Raw genomic sequence first — 19736 nt, 5'->3', positions numbered from 1 at the left:
CCCCCGGCTCAGACCCCACCACAGGCCCAGGAGGTCAGGGGACCTGACCTTACAAAGGAAACAACTCAGGATCAGCCAGGAGGACCGGATGCAGAGGGCGGGACCTGGGTGTGGGCGGGGCCTGGATGAGCGGGGGGGGGGGGGGGGGGGGGGCCGGGACCTGGGTGGGCGGGGCCTGAATGAGTTGTGGGCGGGGCCTGGATGAGCGGGGGGCGGGGGCCTGGGTGGGCGGGGTCTGGATGAGTGCGGGGCGGGAGGCTGAGTGTGGGCGGGGCCTGGGGTGCCTGCGCCTTGCCCAGAATGTCTACGCGCTCACTGACCCCAGCCTTTGGGTCTTCCTGCTGGTGTCATTATTTCTGCAAGCGGAATTCAATTGGGGGGTTGGGGCCATGTTGGACCTCAGCCCCTCCCCCTTCCCAGAGGTCAGCGGTCAGAGGGTGGGGCTGGAGTCAGCCCCGCCCCTGGGGAGCTCAGGGCCCGGAAGGAAGGAAGAGCAAAGGCAAATTCCTCGTGGTCACTCCCACAATCACAGCCCGGAAGCGATTCTCCCTTAGAGGGAGAGCATGCCTGACCTCTGACCTCCAGCAGTGTCCGGTAGTAAGTCCGTGCTGTTTTGTTTTTTTTTTTTTTTTTTTTAATTTATTTTTGGGACAGAGAGAGACAGAGCATGAACGGGGGAGGGGCAGAGAGAGAGGGAGATGCAGAATCGGAAACAGGCTCCAGGCTCCGAGCCATCAGCCCAGAGCCTGACGCGGGGCTCGAACTCACGGACCGCGAGATCGTGACCTGGCTGAAGCCGGACGCTTAACCGACTGCGCCACCCAGGCGCCCCAGTCCGTGCTGTTTAAGCCGCTCGGGCTGCGGGCCTTTGGTGGGTCGGTGCAGACTGACCAGGGTGGAGCCTGGCTTTTCCTCCCCAAACGGAATCAGCCGCGGGCGTGGCAGTCTTTCCCCAAGTAAAACCCTTTGATCAATGCTCTGTTTGTAACGTCCTGGATCTGGGGCTTTTAAACAGACCTGTTTTTCTCTCTGATGACACTGCTTGTTCTGCGAGAGCCGCACTCGGAGGGTGGGAGTCCGCAGGGCGGCTACAGGATGCTGGGTTACAGTCCGGGTTCCCGGGGAGCAAAGCACAGTGACCCCACCTGCCGGTTCCAGCCAGGGCTTCTGTCCATTCAGTGGCCTCCTGATTTTCGCCGCAGATCCCCGCCTAGGGCCCCTGGAGAAACGCCGTGGTGCTGACGCGTGTTGGACGCCTCACCCCCAGAAATGGGAGACGATAAATTGTGTCCTTTGAAGCCACTCAGCCTGCACGTTTGTTACTGCAGCCACCTGCCCCCTCTGCGAGTGAGGGACCCACTGCACGGTGACAGTGACCTAACAGGGCGCAGGGAGCTGGGTTTTCCTGCCCTTTGGTATCTAACTTGAGCCCTGCGTGAGAATGGAAATCCCGTGGGCTTGGAAGGGATGGGCCCCACCACTCGGGGCAGGTCCCCACGGAGGCCCCAGCTGCACAGGCTTGTGCTTGGACACTCCCTCCCTCCCCCACCCCGCCCCCTCCCCTCACCCCTTCCTCTGCCTCCCACAAGCACCTGGGAGGGCCTGCTTAGTGTCAGATGGTCCCCCAAGACCTGGGCCCAGGCCATGCCTGCCCCTCCGATCTCCCTGCCGGCCACCGCCCCCCGGGCCCTGTATACAGAAGGGGGAAGGTGTGCCCTTCCCAGACACCCCTGTAGTGAGGTCCAAGGAGTCCCCTCAGATCCTACCTCTGCGTCTGGCCCCAGGTGCCAGGTGAACGCTGCCTTCCTTCCAGGCCTGGGAACACTGATGCACTTGGCGTGCCCTGTGATGTGGGCTCTCCCGTGACATGGTCCGGGGTCCTCAGGGGATGGTCTCTAATACAGAAGAATATGCAAATAAGCATTGGCCTCAGGACCAGTTTAAAATACAAAGAGACAGCCCCAAACCCTTTCAGGGCCCCTTTCCTCTTTGAAAATCTGCCCATGACCTCGTCCTGGATCCTCCTCCCCCTGCACCGCCCCCCTCCCCCACTGTTCCCCCAGCGCTGTGCGCGCACACCCAGGGCCTTTGCGTGGAGTCGGCCTGCCTTCGCAGAGGCTCACAGTGGCCTGTCTAAAATCACAGCCCTGACCCCATGCCCCCTTCCCCCTCTCCTGCTTTGTGCTTCTCCCTCTCATGCCTGGCCCGTCCGGCCCCCTCCTCACTGCTGTGTCCCCCCATTGCGCTCTCCTCCCACAGGGCTGGGCTCCTGGACAGCATGGGGGCTGCGCATTAACCCCAAGTTCCGGCCCCAAGCCTGGTCCATCCGAGTGCCTGGAAAAGCTCCGCCGAGGACCGAGGACCCGCACGGGTGAGGGAGGGGGATGGTGATCTCAAGAAGGAGGATCCAGAGTGGCTCCCCCTTAGGTCTTAGGTCTTGGAACAACGACGCCAGCCCCCCCCCCCCCTGTGGAATCCAGGGCCGGTTTCTGCAAAGCCAAGTGCCAGAGGGAGACCCCTGCTCCCTCTCCTGTCACTGAGAGCAGCTCTGGGCCTCGCGAGTGTCTCCCCGCACAGTCAGGCCCCTTCTCTTCTGTTCATAAATTTCGCCAACAGCCAGAGTTTCTGAAAGTGTCTGAAGTAGAATTAGGGCTCCCTCCAGACAGCAGAGCTGTGAGGCGTAAATGAACCTCTTTTCCCCTCGGGCCTTTCGCGGGGAGGGAGCCGGAGGCCCCAACGTGACACCCACCCCTCCTCGCCAGATCGGAGGCTCCCTCCTAAATCCTTCCTGCTGAGGAACCAGGGTGAGTCGTATCATTCCCGTGTGTTCCTCAGAGAAATGCAAAACACGTGAAGATGGTTATTCCAACGCCACTTGGGCCCTCCCGGTCAGGTGAAGACATTCCCACAAAATATTTAGGGAATCCCACAAAAGAATAGGCAAGCCGTGAATCAGAGGTGCTGTGCTGGGGTGCCCTTTGCACCCCACAATCCTCAGAATTCAGGGGAAGAGACATTCTCGACGTCTGAACGTCCCCTCCGTCTGAAGTACCTGCACTGTGCTGTCCCCGGCTCCGTCCCCGGCTCCGTCCCCAGGCCAGCTTGTCCATGGGCCTTCAGTAATCATGGAGGTCGCCCACGGGCCAAGGGCAGAAGACAGCCATGTGCACAGAGCAGCTGCCCTTCCCCACGACCCGCATTGCCGTCCCCCATCCCCGGAGGGCAGATACACCGCTGTGTGTGCGTTTACACACCCATACGTCCCGTCTACCCTTCGTTTCCTCTTCCGGAAGCCAGAGGGACTTGGTCCCCTTTTACCTGCTCCCCGAAAGAGCCCAAGCCCCGCTAGAGCAGAGATGGGCAGACTAACGCCTGCAGCCGGGGCTGGCCCTCGGCCCGTTTTGTAAATAAAGTTTTATTGGCACGTTTCCCACCGCCGGCTGTTTCCTTTGTTACCCACAGCTGCTTTCAAGCTGCAGAGGTGGAGTTGAGGTGGGGGGGGTTGTAGTGGAGACCATGTGACCCAGAAAGCTGACCATCTTTTTACTTTCTGGCCTTTGGGGAAGATGTGCATGTTTATAGACAGCTTTACGGTCTCTTTGGTGACGCCACAGGGACCAACAGGGAAGGTGCCCCGATTCCCTGCATGCCATGCATCTTTGTGCACACGGTGCTCTGCCTGGGGCGTCCTTCCAGATGAAACCGCTTCTCTTCGGGCTGTGGACACGTGTCACATCAGCCATGAAGGTTTTTCTGGTAACATCCCCATTATCCACTTGCTTCCCCCTCCATTCTCCAGGGGGCTGCATGGGGATCCCCCGCACAGGTCCCTGCAGCAGACGTCCCCACTGTGCCACCAGCTGGAGCCTGTTGTGCGGGATGGAGTTGGTGGTAAAGGCCCAGCCCCAGGCAGGACACCTCTGGGGGGGCTCCCGATGGGATGGCACGGAGCGCTCACATGGGTAATGCCTCACGAGGCAACTTCCCCCTTTCTCTTCCTTCCCAATCCTGCCTCCCCCCCCCCCCTCCGCCCGCCCTTCTCAGGATCACCTCCCTCACACAAGTCCAGTGCCTGTTCCGGAAGAGGCCCGAGCCCAGAGAGTAACAGATTAGAGAGGCGGGAGGAAGCCGCGTTGCTGGAGACACTCCTCCAGCCTTTGTCTTACGATGTCTGAGCCCCTGGAGACCCCAGAGAACGAGTGTTGGGTTCCCATGGAAAGGGGGGGAGTCAGAGAAACCCTGTCCTGGGTGGGGCTGAGGTTTCTGGGAAGGCAGGCCTGGAGGGGTCAGAGGGACAGAAAGCAGAGGAAGTTGTTAAAGCAGAGCCAGGAAGAGAGGGCAGGCTGGAGCTTACCCTGCTCACCTGCCTCCGGCCAGCGGGGTATTCCGGCGGGGTGCTGCGTGGGGGGTGCTCCAGGACGGTGCTCCTACAGTGCACACACCCAAGGACTATGTGGGTCCTTCAGTCCTGGGAGAAAGGACTCAGTCGGGGAAAACGGACTTGTGAGGCTGCACAGGGCTGAGACCGGTTTCAGGAGGGGACAGGAGAGCTGTGAGCCTGCCCCTGGCAGGTGACAGAGAAGCCAGCAGAGTCTCTGGGACAATGGAAAGACATCCGGGTAGGCGAGGGGGCTGCTGCTGGTGGCTGGGCCAGGCGAAGATGGAGGGCCTTCGGTTCCCACCCCGCAGCTGCCACCGCCTTCCCAGAGCCGCCCCCGTGGGGCCCTCGCTGAGTTTGAGAGGAAATCACGGGTACCCTCTTCCTCCCTGGAGTTAGCCCCCAGGACACTCGTAGCACCCCCCAGGGTGAGCCCTGCACCTGCCTCTGACCCTCTTGTGTTGACATCAACTATTTTAACCCCTCTGTTTGCTTGTTGGTTCTCAGAAAACATGGCAACCATGGAAAGAAATCCTGGACCAAACAGTGAATCTCAAGTATCTGAGGAGAATTTCTCACAATTTTCCTTTGAAATAAAAGAGACATATGGACTCTCCATTTTATTTATTTCATACTGAACATTGCTGGTAGAAATAACACAAAATAAATGTGGCAAGGAATAAAACTTCACACAGCAAAATGTATTATTATCGTTTCCACAAAATTTAAATATGCAAAATTTAACTAGGAAAATTTGAACTGTGTCGAATTTTGCACTTAGAAAGCAACCGGTGTTTATCGTTGGTATAGTTGGCAAAACCTTTTGTGGCCAAAGCGATCGTTGAGTCGGATATCTATTGTGTAATTTATATGAAACAATCGATTCCCACAAAATTAATTTCAATAAAATAAAAATGAAAACAAATTATTTCTCTGAATCATGTAAAAAATAATAGGGACTTAAAGTAGATTGAAAATTTCTATTCTGGTAAACCCTGATCAGTAGTTGTAATTCTATGTTTAATATTTACGTTCATTGAATCAGATTTCTATATGTATTAAAAATATCCTATTTCTGTAAGCTAGCCATCTATCCAACCATCCATCCATCTGTATGTCCATCCATCCCTTTATCTGACCATCCATCCATCCGTCCGTCCGTCCATCCACCTGTCTGTCTGTCCGTCCATCCATCCACATCCATCCATCCACCTATCTATCCATCCATCCGTCCCTCCACCTATACATCCATCCATCCGTCTGTCTGTCCATCCATCTACCCATCCATCCATCCATCCATCCATCCATCCATCCATGCATCCATCCATCTACCTATCCACCTATCCATCCAACCATCCATCCATCCATCCATCCATCTGTCCTGTCTTCCATCCATCCACCTATCCATCCATCCATCCGTCTGTCCATCCATCTGTCCATCCATCTGTCTGTCCATCCATCCACATATCCATCCATCCATCCATCCATCCGTCCGTCCGTCCGTCCGTCTGTCCATCCATCCGTCCATCTGTCTGTCCATCCATCCATCTGTCCATCCATCTGTCTGTCCATCCATCCATCCATCCATCCATCCATCCATCCATCCTGTCTTCCATCCATACACCTATCCATCCATCCATCCATCCATCCATCCATCCATCCATCTGTCCATCCATCTGTGTGTCCATCCATCTACCTAGACATCCATCTGTCCATCCATCCACCTATCCATCCATCCATCCATCCATCCATCCGTCTGTCCATCCATCCGTCTGTCTGCCCATCCATCTACCCATCCATCCATCCATCCATCCATCTGTCCATCCATCACCTGTCTGTCTGTCCATCCATCCATCTGTCTGTCTGTCCATCCATCTACCTATCCATCCATCCATCCATCCATCCATCCATGCAACCATTTAACCATCCATCGTCTGTTGATCCAGCCAGCTAGCCATTCATTCAGTCCTTAATTCATTCATTCCACAAAGTTTAAACTCGTTTAGAAGAAAATATAGTAAATAAAATAGTCAATATGCTGGAATCTGAGAAAGTATCATCCGAATCAGTTGTCTGGCCAGTGGGAAGATGCCTACAAACCCATTTAGGTCCGGAGTTCTGGATCTGCAACAAATGGGAGCACACATTTGGTTCTGAGTTTCTTGGTAGAAAACGCAAGGGCAGCCAGTTACAAATCCTTACTGTCTAGTGGGAGAAAACACGTCAGTGTGTTAAGCAAATCCTTGCTTCGCATTCAGATCTGAAGCATTTTCATCAGTGATGCCTCACTGGGGCAATCACAGAACAGATAATATCCTCCAGCACTTCCCTGTGGGCCGTGCTGGAGTGGCAGGTGGCTGTGGATGAGGTGCTGACAGGTCACAAGTCAGGAAGGATGACCTGTGGGCCCCATCAGATCTGCTCCATAGAGCTCAAAATAATGAGATTATATTTCTTTGTAAGATGGGATAATTCAGACCCTCCAGTCACTGAGAGCAATCATTTCAACAATGAATCTGAATTAGTGAGAGGAGGTTGGACGGCCCAAAATACTCCCTGTCCCCGGACCCTCATTCTGGTTGTCTTGTCATGGAGTGGTTTAACTGACGAGCGAGAGATACAGCCACGTGCAGTGAGATAAACGGTGGCCCCTGAAAATAAGTCCACGTGGAACCCACGAATGTGACCGTATTTGAGAAAGGGTCTATGCAGATTCCATGACGTTAAGGAGCTCCGGTGGAGATCATCCTGGATTATCCAAGGGCTCCTTATAGGAGACGGAGGCGAGACACAGAGAGAAGGGAAGGAGGTCATGCAAAGTCGGGCAGACACCGCAGCCGTGTGTCTTCAAGGCAAGAAGCCCGGAGGACGTCCGGCCGGCACCACCAAAAGCCAGGGAGACATGGAGCACTGTCTTCGGAGTCCAGATGGCACAGTGCTGCAGACACCTTGATTTTGGACTCGTGGCTTCTGGAACCACCCACCTGTGATCATTTGCGGGGGGGGGGAGGGGGGGGGAGTCCTTAGGAAACTGATACACCATGTATCAAAGTATTCATTTAGTTACTATTTCTAGAGGGAAGACTTGGTCCCCTTGGATTCAGAATGCCAGCTCGCCTCACAGGAAGCTATCAAACAATAAATACAATGTCTGTATGTAAATGTTCTTCCGCCCCCAAGCCCAGGACCTTAAAATATGAACAGCAGAACTTGGAGAAGAGAGCTACATTGCCACTTCCGGTAACTTGAACGACAGGCTGGTAATAAAAACCCATGTCCCTCATCTGTGAAGCACCTTTGAAGGTTTGCTGTTGTTCTGGACTCTGTTGGGGTGGGGGGGGGGGGCTTGCTCAGCAACACAGAGTGGTCCTGGGCCAGGCATCTCTGGCCACCTGCCCTCCGGGTGCACGGGCAACCGAGAGAGGGTTTCCAAGGAGGAGACGGTGTCAGGTTTAAAGGGATCACGTTTTCCTGGATAATTCTCGGCTGGTCCCAGGCTCTCCATCGGAGATTTCGGATGAAACCTCCCAGCCTCACACTCTCAGAATTACCCTGCTCTGCGTTCCTCCACGTTACCACAATCAAAGGCATCGGTTTCTCCTTTCCGAAGATGATATTTTTTCCCTCTTAACACTCAAAGCACTGTCTAACCAAACTCCATCCAATTATCTCCTTGCAGCTTAATCGGACTGTTCCTGAGCGTCTTTTTCTGGAGCCATCTACTTTTGTTGCTAAAATTACACTTGGCTATCCTGAACTTGGTTCAATTATAATTCTCACTTCTAAAGATTTATTTCCTCCAAAAAAAAAAAAAAAAAAAAAAAAAGAAAGAAAAGAAAAGAAAAAGAAAAAGAGAAAGAGAAAGAAAATTAAAAAAAAAAAAAAAACCCTCCTCTGAGGCAGCATGGAAGTTCCCCTCCTCACTGCTGCCCCCTGGGGGCCACCCCCCCACCACTTCCTCCCTGCCTGCAGGAGCCCCTTGCCTCCAGGAAGCCCTCCAGCGGGGGCAGCAGGGACCTCCCTTGCGCTCTTTCAAAGGAATTAATAAAATAGCAGATGTTTGATCTAACGGACTTGCGGTCTCTGTTGGGGGCCTTTGCTTCCCTTACTCCGGATCCCTTTAAAATGACAATAGCAGAATGAGGTAAGGAGTTAAGGAAGCAGCTTTTCCGGAACACGGAGAAGATGGGGAGCTGAATCCGGATAAATATCGCCATCACCTGTCTCTTGCTCAAGGAGCCTGTGATGGAGCTGCGTCCTCGGAGGCCCTACGGTGCGCAGACCCCCTCCACGGCTGGCTTCAAGGCCCCCAGGCCGCTGCTGACGTCTTTATTCCAGCTGAGGAAGTCCAAGTTCAGAGTCCCAGATCGGCTGTGCAGGGGCAGACCGAATGAGCGCCAGCCCTGTGGGGGAGGAGGCCGGCCAGCCCCGAATTCCTTCACGGCACAAGGTCCTACTTGGGTGTGTCCCAGGTGGTCTTGCCAGGAGACCCCTTGAAGCAGACTGTGCCTAGTCAGTTTGTGAATCGTAGCACGCACCCCCGTGTCGGAGACTGATGTACTCAAAGTGTCCACAAAACTCCTTTGCTTTAATCGTTTACATTTTGTTTGGGAAAGTAACTCTGCAAGATGCCCCCGGCCACCACCTCCCGAGTGGGTTGTCTTCAGCTGAAGACAAAGGAGAATCCTGGGGGGCTGGGAGTCAATGTTGGGAGGCGACCAGGAAAGAACCCGGCAACAAGGGCCAGATTGTTATTATGCAGCTGAAGTCCTGCTCCCTCCACGGATAAGAATGGCCTGTGATCTGGAGTCTCCTCTTCTGGCTCCCGCACCGACGGCCAAGAGGGCCTTGGCTCCCCTCACAAAAGGGTGAGCGCCACCCTGCCTTCAGACCTCCTGCTTCTGCTGTTTCTTAAAATAAGCAGCTCAAAATAATCCTTATGGCAGAGAAGCATGTTCTGAGGTGGCGTCCTTGCGCAGGCTGGCCCCGGTCATCCCGCGAAACAGAGCGGGGAGCAGACCCCACAGCCCGGGCCCCCCCCGCCCCCGCCCCAGCGCACCTGCCCTGCTTTCTTGCGATGCCGTTGGAAAGCCACACGGCCTCAGCCACCTGCTTTGTGTGGATCTTTCATGTAAAATAGCCAGTTGCTTCAGGAGACGAGTTTACTCGGGAACAGCAGGGCAAACGCGATTCAAAAAGAGCACGAAGGAAGGCCAGCTTTCGCCAGGGTTCAGGAAGGAAACGGGGAGGTTGGTTTTGAGCACGAGGGCTGGTGAGCCTGAGTGGCGGGGGCGCGGGGCGGCTGGTGTTGTTGTTGGGGCCCGGGGGGCCTTCCTTCCTTTTCTCAGACACGGGAGGGGGTTCCTGAGTGGAAAACCTCCCTGTGGGATAATCCCTATCTGCGCGGCTGCCTGACCGTGGCTGGCTCCCGCACGGGCTCCCCAGTCAGGGCTTCTCTGACACGTCTCTGACAAGTGACACGTTGGCCTTCTCTCCTGCCGATTCCTCAGCTGGGTTAAGGGAACATTTCCTCCTGAGCCCTACGCCTCCATCTCGTGAGTCCTGTCACCGCGCAGGATACACGCACGTGGCCACTGGTGAGCCTGGCGACGCAGGCGGCCTTGGGGAGGAGCCTCGGGGAGGAGCCGGGCAGGTGCAGGAGGGAGACCCCCCCCCCCGCCCCCGTCCCACCCCCAGCTGCTCAGACTGAGCATCCCACCCCCCTGGCCCTTCCGGCCCCTCCTCTGCTGGGTCTGAGATGTGGGTCCAAGCATCCTGCAGGGGTTTCTTCTTCGGGGGCAACAAAGCAGCGGGAAGACAAAGGTCTCGCCATCGGGACACCCCGTCCGCACAGTGACCGGACGCATCTCAAGGCTGAGGGTCGCTGGGGCAGGTACTCGACTCTGATCCCAAAGTTGCTGGCCTGCAAGACGGGGGGCAGCTGAGTCTTCCCCGCGGGCAGAGAAACCGGAAGGAGGAAGCCCAGTCTGGTGCCCAGAGAGGTCCACCTGCTGCCCCTGCCCCTGCCTTGCTCTGTCCCCTCTCCCCTGCCTGCCCGATGCCCCCCTTTTCGGGAAGTTTCCTGACTTGATGGAGCGGGTCACCTTGCTTCAACGCCCCACCAGAAGCCCTGCGAGGTGTTCTGGGCCAGGAGGAGCCTGGCCACGTGGAGAGCCTGACCTGGGGAGACACCTGTCTTCTGGCTTCGTTGGCTGCCTGTTAACTAAATTGACATAAAACAGACGAACAGGAGAAAAACACACTTAACATGGTGCATACGGGAGCCCCACAGGGACACTCAGGCAATGGAGGCTGGGCTGAGGGGCAGGCGGGGGCCTGGGGGTCGGGAGGGGAGGGACAGGAGTCCCAGGGAGACTGAGGAGCAAATGTTTGCTAAGCATTTACTAGCCGTGGGGATGAAGCTTTCTGATACAAAGCAAAGAACCTACTTCTGATGACCTCTCTCTTCCGGGTCAGTCCGAGTCTGGGTCTTTCAGTTACATGGAGGGCTGGGGCTGGGGGCGGGGGCAAAACTCTTCCTAAGTCCGCAGCCTTTTGTGTCTTTGGCTCCAAATGATCTGCCCACCAAGGCGGCGGCACATGCCGGGGCGGCCTCTGTCCAGGCCCGAGCTGGGCCCGCTCCCAGCCCCGCCCTGAGTGGAGGGCTCCTGGCGCCTTTGCTCTCGGCAGGTGTCAGTGACCCCGCCATCTGGAAGGGCTCTCCCTCGCCCCCTCTGCTTGGTCACCAGTCAAGGACTCGTTCACCTCTGTCTCTGTCCTGCTAAGTGCCCGGGAGTCCCCTGTCTTTGTTAGCTTGCCAGAGGACAGTGCATTGTTCCCCAGGCCCCGGGAGGTCGGCGGGTGGGGAGGGGCGCCCTGAAGACAGCAGGTGACTCCCACCGAGCACCAGGGCGCAAGGTCACCTTCTTTATCTCCTGCCCACCGTGCAGGTTGCAGGCTGCAATCACCTGACTCTGATGGGCAGGTGCCGTGAGTAGCCCACTAGCTGCCTCACCGTCAGCACGACCCAGTGCACGGCCCGGAGATCTGCGGGAGGAACGTGAGGGCATCGGCGTCCTCACTGGGCTGGGAGGTGAGTCCACACGAGCTGTGGGTCGGCGCGTGTCCCAGCAGAGAAGCAACTTCACGCAGACTGTCCGCCTCTCTGCTAAAACCTGGGTCTCTACGTGGCTCGCTCGCTCCCCGTGTGAGCGGGCGTGTGGGCGCTGGGCCGGGTTTCGGGTCCTGGACGGTCCCACAGGCGGTGGCCGGGACGCACTCCCAGGCCAGGTCTCCTAAGTTCTGGGTGTTCCCAGGGACACGCTTCCCGCTGGAAGCCTCAGTCCGCATGCCCTGGACTTTGTAAACAGCTGGCGTTGAGTTTGCAGAAGGAAAACACTCAGCCCGGCTCCTTAGTGGACAGGAGACAGGTTCCCCGTGCTGTTGGCTTCGTAATTCACAGCTATTAAATTCCACAGAGAGGTGATAAGAACTCCTCCTTGGGGCAAGAAAGTATGAAAAAAGATGAAGAGACGTGTAAAAGCACTTTTATTCCCCGGCTTTGATACAGTTTGGTAACGCGAAGTGATGAGTAGCTATCAGCTTGGAATTCACACCTAATCAATTCAGCGCCTGGCCCTATAAACCGCGGGCTCCGTGAGCACCAGAGGGGAGAGGTAAACCGAGGCCGACTACAGGTTCCTTGGCTGAACTCCCCGCGGACAACTCCATGTTAAGGGACGTAAGGAAAATACTTCAAAATGCAAAATACATATGTATTTTCTGACAGTCAAACCACTTAATGTAAACACACAAATTCATACGTTGTGTTTGAAGACAAAAAGCCTGTCCTGAGAGCCAGTCACCCACCTGATGGCTTAAATCATTGAATTAAAATCTTTAGCCTGGCATTCAAGGCCACGTCCACACCCCCTCTGCTCCCACGGCCACGGCTGCTCCAGGGCTCGAGACCGGAGGCTGCTGGTCTATGCGGGCGCCTCCCCTGGTGGTTCCCAACCGCAGACAGCAATGGTGTGTTTCTCCCCGATTCATCTGGTGAATAATCAAGAATAATCACGCTCTGATGAGATGTATTTTGAATTTCTTGTCTCACTTCTCAGGAAAGTGTCCAGTCGACGCGCTAAGTGTGGGAGGATATCACCAGGATGCGTACCTCAAACGCTGCAATTTGTACCTGAAGTTTCTGCGTGAACCAGAGGATCTCTGCGCCGTGGTTCTTGTTTACGTGGAGCTCGCCTACCGAGCGCTGCAGAGGCAGCGTGTTCTGGATGATTTGGAAAAGCAGTTGGAACAAAGACAGAGAAAGACCCTCCCTTTCTGTACCTGTTTCTCTCAGAGGACATCACGGGGTCTGCACCTACTGGTTTGCCAGATCTCAGGTCAGAGGGGACGTCAGAGGGGGACATCCTGCAGGACTGGCTCTGACGCTTCTGGGGAACTGAAGGAAGAGCACATTCTGTCTGAACGTCTGAGTTAAGAATCTGCCAGAGGGGCCTGGGGGGCTCTGTCGGTTGGGCGTCCGACTTCGGCTCAGGTCACGATCTCGCGGTCCGTGGGTTCGAGCCCCGTGTCGGGCTCTGTGCTGACAGCTCAGAGCCTGGAGCCAGCTTCGGATTCTGTCTCCCTCTCTCTGCCCCTCCCCTGCTCTCTCTCCCTCTCTCTCTCTCTCTCTCTCTCTCTCTCTCTCAAAAATAATGAATAAACATTAAAACAAATTTAAGGAATCTGTTAAATGCATTGTGTTCTAACCTCCACCTTAGACGAATGTGCTGTCCTAATGTCCTGGAGGTTAAGGGTTGAATTTAGGATCCTCAGGTACATAGGAGCCTCACACCTGGGGCCACATGAGCAGAACCAGTCCCTGTCCTGGGTCCTGGCTCTACTGGGCAAAAGTCTGCATCCTGGGCAGCTGGGCATGGGCAAGAAAGTAACCATACTGTGAGAGGGGCACAGGCAAGCGGGCCTTCTGAAGTTTCTGGTCAGGTGTGAGAGCAGGACAGCTTGTGTTCTTGCCTCAAGAAGGAGGGAAATGAGCATTGTCCCCAAGGATGAACATTTCGTGTGGGGCAGCAGTCATGGCCTCATTGGGTCCATGGCTCTGGATGTGATGGAAACTCCTTTCCTGCCAACCCGCTTAAGATGGGGAACGGTCTGGAGAGCCCGCGACTCTGTGTAGACCACTGTAACAGTTCAACTGTCTAGGGAAGTAACTAATATTATTAATACTGTTAATCACTCCCAAACTCACACAATTTTTTTAAACTGGATTCCACCAGGAAAAAGGGGGTCCCTGATATTTAGTAGAAATCCCTCTAAACACTTGGCCCGGATGGGCTTGCTGGGCTCCCGCTCCCGGCCCCATCCCTCCAGCTGGTTGAGAGCAGGCCTGTGACCGCTGTGAGGGGCGTTCACACGTGAATCTCTGTGTGCATCTCTTTTGCTCCAAGGATAGGTTCTGGAAAGTATGATTATGACATTAACGGGTATAAACTCTTTTCACTCTATTGCCATATATTACCAAATTGCTTCGGAGAGAGGCAATTGTAGTCTACATTTCCACCGGCAGGGTAAAACATAGCCATTTCACTCCACCCTCCCTAACATCAAGTACTATGCTTCTAAGTTGCCAATTTGGAAGATGAAAAAAGTTCCCTAATTGTTCCCATTTGCATTTTAGAATTACTTGTGAAGCTGAGCATTTTTCATGTTGGGGACCTCACCCGGTGACTTATCTCTTCAGCCACTGTTTTCGTTAATGGCGGATAAGCGCTCTGGAGGTGCCGGGGAGATTAAGACTCTGCCATTTTGTTCTGAATATTTTTCGTAGTAAGCTCTATGTTTTCATGACAGAAGAACGACAGAACACGACTTAATGGCAATAAATATTAATGAGCTAAACCCTCCTATTAAAGGACAAAGACCACCCGACTGGGGGTACAGTATAAAGTGCGCTTATGGAAAGCATACATGAAAAGAACGGTGATTTATGGATCGCCACGATAAAGAGAAAGTGGCCGCGTACTGTCCGTCAATTGCTGGATGCCACACGGTGAACAGGGCTTTCCCGATTGGATATCCCTCTTGTAGGCGCCCCGACAACCCCTCGGTTCCCCTTGATGGCCTGTGCACACGAGAGATCTTCTATGGAATACTTGTACCCATGGGTCGTCCAGTCCATCACAAGGTCCTGGAGAACAGCCTGTGCGTCGCGCTGTCCCGAATCCTGCCTCTGACAGGGCCCAGCACCATGTGCCCTGTGAGCACTTGTTCACGGATGGGCCTTAAGTTCACTATCTCATTTAACTCTTCCAACAACCCCTTGAAGAGCTATTCTGGCTCGCGATTTACAAGTGAGGTACAAGCTCTGAGAAGTTAAGTGATTTTCCTAAGGCCACATGTCTCTTAAGTGAGCAGCCGGTGTGCAGGCCCCAATGTGATGGCTGGTGAAACACTGCCCCTGCCCTGCCACAGCCCTGGAAAGGTTGCAGATAAATCATAAAACAGCAAGTGCGATTTGCTGAGCAAAAGCAAAGGTAAAGAGGGGCGCCTGGGTGGCGCAGTCGGTTAAGCGTCCGACTTCAGCCAGGTCACGATCTCGCGGTCTGTGAGTTCGAGCCCCGCGTCAGGCTCTGGGCTGATGGCTCGGAGCCTGGAGCCTGTTTCCGATTCTGTGTCTCCCTCTCTCTCTGCCCCTCCCCCGTTCATGCTCTGTCTCTCTCTGTCCCAAAAATAAATAAAAAAAAAAAAAAAAAGCAAAGGTAAAGAAAGGAGGGACGGCCGTATGAATTCAAAATAAAGGTCAGATTCCAGGCGGCGATCATTTAGTGGACAGATGGGCCTTGTGTGTTGATAAGAGCAGCATCATGCCATGCAGTGAGGACGTACCCATCTTGAACGTTTGGCATGAAATACCAGCATCTAAATGTACAAACAGGGCACTGAGGAATACAGACAGAAGTGAGCAGAAACTCACTGATAAGAGATTCGGTGTGAAACGGACAGTATGTACGGGAAAGACCTGATCGATTTGAGTAGTCTTACTCAGGATGTTGCAACAAACGTGTCCCTATCCAACACTCTATGGCACAGAACTACCGTGGTGTCCTTTTAAGCTGCTATGAAACGTTTGCAAAATAGGCCAGCGCAACGTCAATTAATTCTAATGCATTACACTGGAAATTAATAAAAAAATTGCTCATACAGAGTAAATGGCTTGTAAAGTCAAAAAACAAAAACAAAAGCAAAAACCCACAGCCCAGTAAAACGACTCTCGTCAAAAGATACATACATACAAATACAGGGCAGGTGAGCCAGGCTCTTGGAGCCGCCGTGAGTCCCCAGCACAAAGCCACTGGTAGGAGGTGACCCCTGTGCAGCACAGAAAGATTGGGGGGGGGCCTTTGATGACCACTTCCTTCCAAATAAAACTTTCTCCCTCCCGTTAGGCTTTTGTGCATACTTCTAGCCTCTCAGAGCACGAAAACCAGGCTCCCCACCACCATTCCCCCTGCTCGCCAAGATTTTCCTCCTCTCTCCTGTTGCCCTTTGCGGTGGTGCCTGGGTTCTTGGCCCACAACACCTGAGTCGTCAGCGGGAACTTAGCCACACCCAGGAAGTTTACCGTGCCCCCAGGGCAAGCCCACCTGAAAGCATCTCCTGTCCTTGCTGGGACGGAACCGTTCTGGCCAGCTTACTCTTCCAACAGCAAACTATAGGAACAGACCAGGCCGTTCCCTCTGGGTCTCAGCTCCCCTTCCCCTGAAGTGAGCCGCTGGAGAGAGCACATCCTGACATTTCTAAATCCCCAGAGACTAGTGGCCAAAAAAGGATGAATTAGCTGATTAACCAGTTAAGTGCCTCTGACTGAGCTTTAAGAGTTAATAATGCACAACATATATCAAACATTAACGAGGACCCTCAGTTTCTGCTCCTACGTGTACAAACCCTGGAAGTCACTACCCTCATTCTTATACGAAGAAACCGCAAACTCTAAGAATCGGCAACTCTTCAGGAGGCATTGGATGATGGAGGACAGAGGGGCAAATCACTGCACCCCAGAGATGGGCATGTCCAGAGGGACAGAATTGCCGATCGGGGCCCAAGCAGAAGTCTCTGAGGCCATAAGCTGGTGGGAATACATAGATGGTCGTATTGACATGTTGCTGGAGGCTGACGATATGCTGGTGGGAGAGCCAGAAACTTCTGTGAGCTGAGTCAGGTGGCCCTGGCCGGGGGAAGGAAGGGTAACCCTGGCGACATATGCCAGAGCCTTCACTATAGTGAGTGCCTACTTTGTAGGGCACAGGACTTTGCCAGAAGCATTTCCGAGTTCTTGTCCCAGCTGGGGAAAGGCTCTCGCCCTCACGGGAGCCCCCTCTGGCCTTCCCGTGTGCCCAAGGTGGGGCCTCCCTGCCCATGTGGCAAGTGCTCATGGGAGTGGACGGTGGGAGCCACGCACCCTTCTCAGGGCTGTCCTCCCAGAGGTCTCTGGAACCAGAAATCTGTCCTCTCACAGCTCTGGGGAGCCGACGTGCACAAGCCAGGTGCCCTCTGGTGCAACACTGCCTCCAGAAGCCCCAGCAGGGGAGGGTCCCTCCTTGCCTTTTCCAGCTTCTGGTGGCTCCAGGTGACCCCCAGGGTCTGAGGCGAGCGACCTGGGGACCGGATGCAGTCTGTGCGTGAGATCTGCACTCTGGTTGCCCAAGCTGTTTCCCACAGCCGTGTGGGTTAGCAATGCTAATACCGCTACATGGATGTGCTAGAACCGACCAGTTCGGCAAACGGAGTGTGGATGAGTTCATAGTGTTAGAGCTGGATTTACAGATAAGCAGCCGGAAGAGCCTGGAATGATCCATGAGGTGATAGACACGATGAGCTCATGTTTAGCCTAATATAGATGCAGATGGCTACGTATGGGATATTTATAGGTCTGTGTATATTCATGGGTTTGTATAACACGTATATTCCCTCTCTGGAGCTGGAGGGTCCAGGAGCATTGACTCCCTAATGGCAACTATCACACATACGCAACATCAGATTTTGGTTTCTGGTTCCATTCTCTAAAAACAAACCTACTGACCGAAGCAAAAAACGAAAACCAAGCCTCTTTGGAGAAGCGGCTGATTTCCGGGCTGGGGCAGGAAGTACATGAGAGGAGTCTGAAGCAGGCTCTGGAGCCAGAAAGTCCGAAAGCTCTCAGGGAAGTCAAACAACCGCGATGGAGGCACATCAAATGGAAACACGAGCCGCATCAAAGAGCTCCCGACGGCCAAAGCCAGACGGATCGGGACACCGAAATAAATAGAGCAGTGTTGGGTTACCACCCAAAGTATAAGTACTCGTGAGTACAGGCTGATGTAAAAGATTGCACAGATAAATAAATGGGGTAAGACAAAGTGTCTCACGTAGACAAATCCCGAATGATTTATACAGATAATCTGTCCTCGAGGAGAAGGAGCAAGGCTCCTGACCGCTCACGTGTGGGCTGCATGTTGTGGCTTCCTTCCAAAGAGGACCATGTGGCCAGGAGAGCGACTTGGCGACACGCTTCAGCCCGATGGTCCAGCTCGACACCAGTGCCATCGGTCACGTGGACGGTGCGAGTCCTCACTACAGTGTGGTGGGAAAGGCACTTCACCATTAGGGATACTCTTCCAGATCCGGAACCCGGTGTAACCATGAGGAAAACAGCACACAAACCCCAGGGGAGGACCTTCCATGTAATAGAAGGCAAAACTGTCAGCTTCGTAAAAAACAAGGCAAGTCTATGAAACAGTCAGTGCCAAGAGTCACCCAAGGGGGCGTGGTGGCTGAGTAATGTGGTACCACGGGTGGAATCCCAGAAAAGAAACAGGACTTTAGGTAAAACGTAAGAGAGTCCGGGTGGAGTATCAACTTTAGTTAATAATATGGCATTAATCTCACTTCATCAGTTGTGACAAATGTACTGCGTTAATATAAGGTATTAATAAAAAGCGACTATGTGGCGTAGATGGAAACTCTTTGTAATCTCTTTGCAACCTCTGTGCCAATCTGAAGTTCTTCCTGAAAGAAAAGTTTATCAAAACGGTCTTGTAAAGGGCGGATGCATTTTAACAGCAAACCAGTTGTAATTGGCAAGAAAAAAAAGGACAGACTCTTCGAAGAAGGACAAGTCCTTTCTTCTTGTAAAAGTATGATCCAGGCAAAAAAGGTTGTGTGACGATAAAACTAAACAACAAAGGAAAATTAGGGCGGGAAGGAAATTGCAACACGATACGTGATTTCCAGCTTAGTGGATGGTCAGCTCAGTGAACAAGGGGGGCCGAATCAACTGGAAGCCGACACTTTATCTGAGCCAGACACTTTGCGTATATGATTATGTGCTGAGTGCTTGACATCATTGGAAATGCTTTCCGATGTTTCAAGCATGCAAAGATAATACGTAACACGCACCCAAGTCTGTTAGATTGTTACACTTCCTTCTTTCTTTCAAAGCATTTCTTAAAAGAAATGACGCATTAAAGTTCAGCGGAACCCCACCTTTTCCAGTTCTCTTCCTCCCCTCCTGAGTTTGGCTTCTGGTTTTCACACTCCTATTTTTATATGTATACGATGTATGCATTCATGAATAAGTGAGATATATTATTGATTTCTATTGCTTTAAAGTTTTATGTTGCTCGAATTGCTATCTTTCCTTTTGCAACTCGTTCTTTTTTTGTTCAACATTACGTGTTGAGTTTTATCCTTACAGAAACCCATGCAGTTTTAACATTTGGCATTTTGCGTTTGAAATGCTGATGGTATGGCTCCGTATTCATGTGGCAAATTCTCCTTGCATCTGTTAATGGCCATTTAGGTCGTTTCCAAAATTTCTGGGTTGGAAGGTCTATGCATCTTTGGCTTTTCCTTGATGTTCCGAAATGGCTGTTGCATGAGGTTATACTGCCTCGCAGCATATGCAAGCATCCGGCATGGGATAGGAGGCTTAGGGTGGGAGTTTAACTTTTCGTCATTGTAGACGGGCTGGAGAAGGCAGGACCGGAGAGGGCATCGTGGGAACAAGGCATGGAGCCTGAAGTTGGAAATGGAGAGCCACGTGTGTCCAGCGACCTGCTGGGATTGGCAGTGGGAGCCCACGGGAGGTGGTGGAAGGGCAGCCCCTCCTCTGTGTGTCCTCAGCCAGGCGTCTGGGGCCCCTGGTCTGCAGTGAGGTGGTCCAATAAGGAGCGGATGTGCAGCGGTGTGGGGGTGGCCTGGAGCCCGCCAGGCACCTTAGCGTCTGTTAACTTCCTTCTCTAATCATGAGCTTTAGAGCAATGGCTCTGTGTTATGTCCACCTTCCCAAATCTCACGCTCA

The sequence above is a fragment of the Panthera onca genome, chromosome B4 (genome assembly GCF_046562875.1).
Source record: "Panthera onca isolate mPanOnc1 chromosome B4, mPanOnc1 haplotype 2, whole genome shotgun sequence".
Lineage (NCBI taxonomy): Eukaryota > Metazoa > Chordata > Mammalia > Carnivora > Felidae > Panthera > Panthera onca.
This window is presented reverse-complemented; position numbering follows the sequence as displayed.